This window comes from Phodopus roborovskii, unplaced genomic scaffold (genome assembly GCF_943737965.1).
Source record: "Phodopus roborovskii unplaced genomic scaffold, PHOROB, whole genome shotgun sequence".
In the NCBI taxonomy this organism is placed as follows: domain Eukaryota; kingdom Metazoa; phylum Chordata; class Mammalia; order Rodentia; family Cricetidae; genus Phodopus; species Phodopus roborovskii.
This window is the reverse complement of record NW_026126585.1, coordinates 5,541,684-5,547,683: the sequence shown is the minus strand read 5'-3', so window position 1 is coordinate 5,547,683 and position 6,000 is coordinate 5,541,684. Positions and strand designations below refer to the sequence as shown.

The 6,000-nt window shown below is 45.9% G+C and overlaps 1 protein-coding gene across 1 annotated transcript in view; it reads left to right on the top strand.

Annotated features, from left to right (window-relative positions):
* The first annotated feature begins 930 nt into the window (after positions 1 to 930).
* The window catches only part of Epb41l5 (erythrocyte membrane protein band 4.1 like 5), a 92,507-nt gene continuing 87,437 nt past the window's right edge, over positions 931 to 6,000 (top strand). Inside the window, exon 1 of the mRNA XM_051203957.1 lies at positions 931 to 999. The gene's annotated coding sequence lies outside the window, so the exon portion shown is untranslated. The remainder of the gene's footprint in view (positions 1,000 to 6,000) is intronic.

The following is a 6,000-nucleotide window of genomic DNA, read 5'->3' as shown; positions in this document are numbered from 1 at the left end:
TCAACCTAAGTTCAGTCCCCTGCCAGTCACATGATAGGAGAGAACCAACTTCCACTCCCCAGGGAGGGTGAGGCCTCCCATGGGGAATCATCAAAGTCTGTCACATCATTTGGGGCAGGACCTAGGCCCTCCCCCTGTATCTAGGCTGAGAGAGTATCCCCCTATGTGGAATGGGCTTCCAAAGTCCTTGCACTGCCAGAGACCCCATAGACTCCCCTGGTCTCCCAACTGACACCTGAGATCATGGGGCCTGGAGAGCCAATTGTACAAGCCCCCCACACTGCGGTAGACATGCACCCCTCCTTACTCACCCCACACACATACACATGACAAATAAATGTAACACTTTTCTTTTGAGACAGGGTTTCACTATGTAATCTGTCCCGGAACTCACTAAGTAGACCAGGCTGCCCCTGTCCTCACCAGAGAGCCTCCTGCCTTTGCCTCCCAAATTCCGGGATTAAAGGTGTGCATCCCTGTGCCAGGTTCTGTTTCCTCCCCGAACCCCCTTTTTGTTTCATTCATTTACTTTTTAACTAATGAACAAACGAATCAGTGTAGCAGCCAAGTTCCCACACACCTAATAGTGCCCTCGGGATAAGACAAAAAGTTTTGGGCAAGCGCAACAGGTGCCTCTTAAACAGTAGCGTCTGGTTCCTGTGGGCCCCACCTGGCGTCGCCCGCTTAAATTGCGTCCCGGGAGGCTGATTTCCGGGGCGGCGCCGTCGCCCCTTTAAGGGCCGAGCACCCCGTCCTGCGGGGCGGGGCTTGGGCCGGGCTTTAAGGGGCGTGCCCGCGGGCGGCCGGGGTCGTCGGGGGATTAGCGCAGGGTGGGCTCGCCGCTCGCGCCGCCATTTCTCCGCGTCCTCCTCGGCAGCCCCGTCCTCCCCCGCAGGCCGGCCGCCCTTCCGTCCGTCCGTCCGTGCGTCTGCCCCCGGGGTCGTGCGCGCCTGTCGTCGTGCCCTCGGCCGCTACACGCTCTTCTCCCCCGAGTGAGAGGTAAGAGCGTGGCCCCGGGCGTCCACTTCGCCCGCCGTCTTCTCCCGAAGCGCGGCCGGGTGGGCGGCCCGGCTCCCCGGGCGACGCCGCGAGCCGGGAGGGGAGTGGCGGCGGCGGCGGCGGCCAATGGGGCTGGGCGCTGAGTTTCGGGCGATACCGAGCGGCGGCCGCCGAGGGCCGGGCGCCTGGCTGGGGTCTCGGGCGTCCTGGCGGCAGCGCCGGGTCCGGCCCGGCCCCCCGGGCAGCCGTGGGGTGAGGGCACGGCCTCGAGTGTCAACCGGTCGGGGGCGCGGGCCGTGCCAGCCCGCTCGCCGCCCAGCGAAACTTGGGAAGCGCGTGAGGCAGGTGCGTTCCCGGGAACCGCCAAGGCCCAGGGCGCTTCCCGCCCGCACGCGGGGCGCGCGTCGGGTAAGGACCGACCGGTCCTCCCGTGGGTCGGAGATGAGTGTGCCTGTCTCCGCGCTTCCTGCAGTCTCCAGGGCTCTGCTTTTTAACAGACCCCGGCCCCCGAAGCGGTTGGGCAATAGTTTGAAGTTACTGGTACAGGTTTTTGTTGTTGTTGTTGTTGTTTTCTTAAAGAATTTGAGATAAGCCCACCAATAAATTCTTAACGTAGTTCACAACTACGATTGCCCAAACCGGGGCCGAGCACCACTTTTATTTGTGTCTTCCTGATCGCTTTAGTATCTTTCTTAGCCTTACCGCCCCCCCCACCCCCGCCTTTTCCCTTAGTTCTTTTCTTTCGGGACTGGGAACCTAACCCGTGTTCAGGAGCGCGCTATGCTGAGCTAAATCCTCAAACATGTTTTTTTGGTTGTTGGCTTTGGTTTTGTTAGGAAAACTTGTTTAGGAAGCGATGTACGTGATTTTTCCTGAGTTTAGTTTCTCGGTTACATTTTCTTTTGCGAGAGATAATTGGGGTGGTAGATACTGATAACGTAAGGACATTTTCTGTAGGTTGGCACTATTCCTGTTAAAATAAAAGTCAGTGGCTGGAGTGGCCCGGTGTCTTGTTGCATGCCCAGGGTTCAGCCCCCAGCACTGCTCCACGAAGAGCCAAATGGAGGAGGTGCACTTGCCCTTCAGTAATATATGCATATACACATTTCATGAGAAACGGGGTGGGGGGGGTTAAGCAGCTATTAGTTAAGTAGCTAATTGATTACTTGAGTTTTCACTTCTGTGATTGAAAAGGAAACTTACTAGAAACCACGTTTGTTCTTTTTTTTAGAGACAGTGCCTGCCTCTCTAAGCAGACCAAGCTAGCTTGGAATTTGTATATATGCAGCCCAGGTTGGCTTCTGCCTTCCTGAACTGGGGTTATTTTATTAGTCTCTTTTATTGTCCTCTTTTAGGATTTGCTTCTTCAAACAGTACAGTTTTCTAATGTATCACTTCAGTCTATCACGTCAGTTTTTTATTTATTGTCTGATAAATAATATGCATCCCAGCAAGCACCTTGATCATTCATTGCAGTAAACAAGTCAGGCCAGGTCCCTGCTGTCCTATTGAGGGGAGGGAGGCTAGCCAGTAAAAAAGGAGTCAATTAAATATTTAATTACAGTTTCTCTCCATGTTGTTGAGAAAAGCCCATGTACTGACTGGGCCACCTAATTTCATCCTCAGGACCTCAGCGTGCCTGTCTGAGGAAAAAGCATTTCAGGTGTAAACATAAAGTTAATTAACGATATTAAAGAGAGAGAAGACTGAAAGATGGAGTGGACACAGATTATCCTAGAAAGATGGACCCACTAGTGAAGAAAGTTCTGGAATTAGACACTTGAGCTGAGCCAAACACTGGAGCAGAGATAGGGCGCTCAGAAGTCCAGGAGGAGGAGCCAGAGCTGTTAAAGATTTAAAAAGGAATCAGATTTGTGCTGGCTGGTAATCCACCCACACTGGCTGTGTGAGAACAGGGCTGAGGGCAGGTGCCATGAGGGAACAAAAATATGGGGACACTTTTTTCCCCAACCCTTAAAATTTATGTTTTACTATTTAAAAACTTAAAGCCACACATCATTTTATGACATGTGGATTAACTCTCTGCTGAGAGAACTCCCTTAAATCATCTGCATTTTGAAGTTTCTATGTATGTGTGTGAGGATATTTGTGGATTATATCTCCAAGTATTATACTGTTTTCATTTCTCAATTGATTTGAATTTTCACTTAAAAATTTAGTCTAAGGCAGATTTGGTTTGTTTCTTTAAGACAAGGTATCACTGTGTAGCCTTGGCTGGCCTGTAGACCAGGCTGACTTCCAACTCATAGAGATCCACCTGCCTCTCCTCAAGTGCTGCAATAAAAGAAACAGCTGTGTCTTATACCAGTGTTTATACTGTAACTCACTTAGCTCTTTGCATCTTGATAAATATAGGAATTTCTTAAGTCAGTTAGGCCAAGAAAAGTTTTTGTTCCTGCAACTTAGAAATAGGATTGCTGCTGCATAACGGCTATGCAATTTAGTAACTTGTTCAAATAGGGTAATGTATGACAGTGTATGAAAGCATTCTCTCTGCTACAAGGAGATCCAACCAAGGACTCCTCCATGGCATTTTTTTTTAAGCACTGGTGTGTGTGTGTGTGTGTGTGTGTGTGTGTGTGTGTGTGTGTGTGTGTGTTTACGCGCATGTGTGAGGATATCAGAGAACCTATGGGAGCTGGTCTCTCCTTCCACCATTCAGCACCCCCCACCCACTAGAGACCGAAGGCATACAGGGACAGGTGTCTTCCCTGGACTTAGCTTGTGCAGTGCTGATGTGTCAGGTGCATCCCACTTGTAACTTTTTGCTTTTACTTGTTTATTTTGTATTTGAGACAGAGTCTCATGTTGCCTAGGTTGGCCTAGAACTTGCTGTGTAGCCAGTGATGATTGCATCCTAGTGCTCTTCTCCCCCCCCCCCTTGCTGGGTATGTGGGCTTTTATCTAATTTTAGTTTAGATCTTCTCAGCTGCTATTGGACTCTTAATCTTGAGTTTGATGTGAGGGGGTACACTTGCATACCTATAGGGTTGGATCTCCCCTTCTGGGGACCAGATTCAGATGTCAGGCTTTGCCTTAAGGACCTTGCCTCACTGAGCCATCTTATCAGCCCTCTTATCTTTTTTATTTGTTTGTTGGGTTTTGGGGTTTTTTTGTTTGTTTGTTTTTTGTTTTTTGATATAGGACCTTCATTTGTAGCTCATAATTGCCTGGAATTGGCATGTACATAGACCAGGTTAACCTAGAACTCAGAACTCCCCTCTTTTAGCTTTCCAAGTGCTAAGAATTATTTATGAGGCTTCCATGTTATTCTCATTTGGGATGTCCTTTTTCATGTCACCCATTTTCTTCTGTTGGGTTGTTTATCTAGTTAATTTGTTTTTGCTTTCTGGGCATCTAACCTAGGGCCTAGTGTATGGTAGACAGGCACTCTTATCACCAAGCTGCATCTCTGTAATAACTGTTAAACTAATTAGTAATCCTTCAAATTACCTTTTTTCAGAAATTGTTTAAAAGTCCTTTATTATTTTATTTCCTCCTAGTAATTTTTCATTTTTTGCTTGAAACGTATGTTATTTCATGCTGTGAAAAGAACTTGCTATTCTTCACAGTATTGGGTTTTATTGTTGAAAATAAAAGAAATCTAAAGGAAAGATGTTTTTCTTTAATTAAATAACTTACAGTAGTAGTTGTTTTTCAAAATGTCAGGGTAAGGTAAGAAAAATAGTTTTATAGTTTCTTAGGAAATAAATTTATAAAGCATTTTGAATATTTTTCTTTTAAAAAGCTGATAAAAAAATCTTAAGATACTAAAGAAAAATAAGGATTATACTCAAGTTGCTCAGATTATACTCTCAATTATCTGATTATAATAAGGTTCAGTGGAAGTGTGATTGTAATGACTAGCATAGCTATCAGTATGTTTCTCTGTGGGTATGATGGAGCTGGGTTAAAAGGAAGGAGTAGGGTTCAGTAAAAACAGCTTTAAAAGTTCGGAGTCCACAGTGAAAGAAGCCTGGAGACCTATTTAAAACCCACCTGGAGAAACCACATAGCTGGTGGGTGTGGGGTTGGCTGTCCCGAACTGAAGTTCTTTCTTTGGGTTAAAATCTGAAATACATGTAAAACACTATTGTGAAATGTGTTTGGTAATCTTGAGTTCATGGGTATTTAAATTTTAACACAGGAATATGACCTTAAAGTTACCCTTTAAAAAAGCAGATTGACAGCCCCGTCTAGTTGAAATAGTCATTTAATTTGGAGGCTTTAAAACTGTGGCTCTGCCTGGAATTCTGCGGCCTCCTCTCCCAGGCTTCCTCACTCTTTAAACTGTCTGGTGAACTGAGAACAGCTCTCTCCATACCTTACTGTCTGCCTCGGGCAGCGCCTCCTCCAGTGGTAGTTACTGTAGAGCTACAGTAGTGTCCTGACAACTTCAGCTATTTGCTGTGTGTGTGCTGTGACTGTCCTGCCTTCTCTACACTGTTTCCCTGGAATTAGTAATTGTCTTTATGTGTATACAGTTAATGTTTACTTTTTTCGGAGTCTCTCAGTTGTAAAACTGAAGACACTAGGTTCACGAAGGGGCTGTATGGCCTTTGCATGTATGTGTTTCCATATCAGTATTTGATGTTTTCAGTTATAATGTGCAATATTTTAAATAACTAGTAGCTATTTTAACTGTGTGCTTAACTTTAATGTTCTTAGTAGAACATTAAGCAATAGAATATTTGATAAAACTTTTAGGAGTTTGAATTTGTTTGTACTTTGCTAAAATAGATAATTACTTGTGTTTTGAATGCTCAGTTAAAAAAAAAAAAAAAAAGAGTCTGCCTCAGCGGTGTCTGGCACTGTTGTGTAATGTCTGTAGGGATAGTCATCAACCTTAGGTACCACTTACTGATCCCAGACACTTGTCGAATGCCATGAATGATTGCTTTCTCCTGCTAGATCAGCTCCTTATAAAATAAGACAGTAAGTTCAAAAGGCTGTAAGCATTGCTTTATTTTAATATGTTTT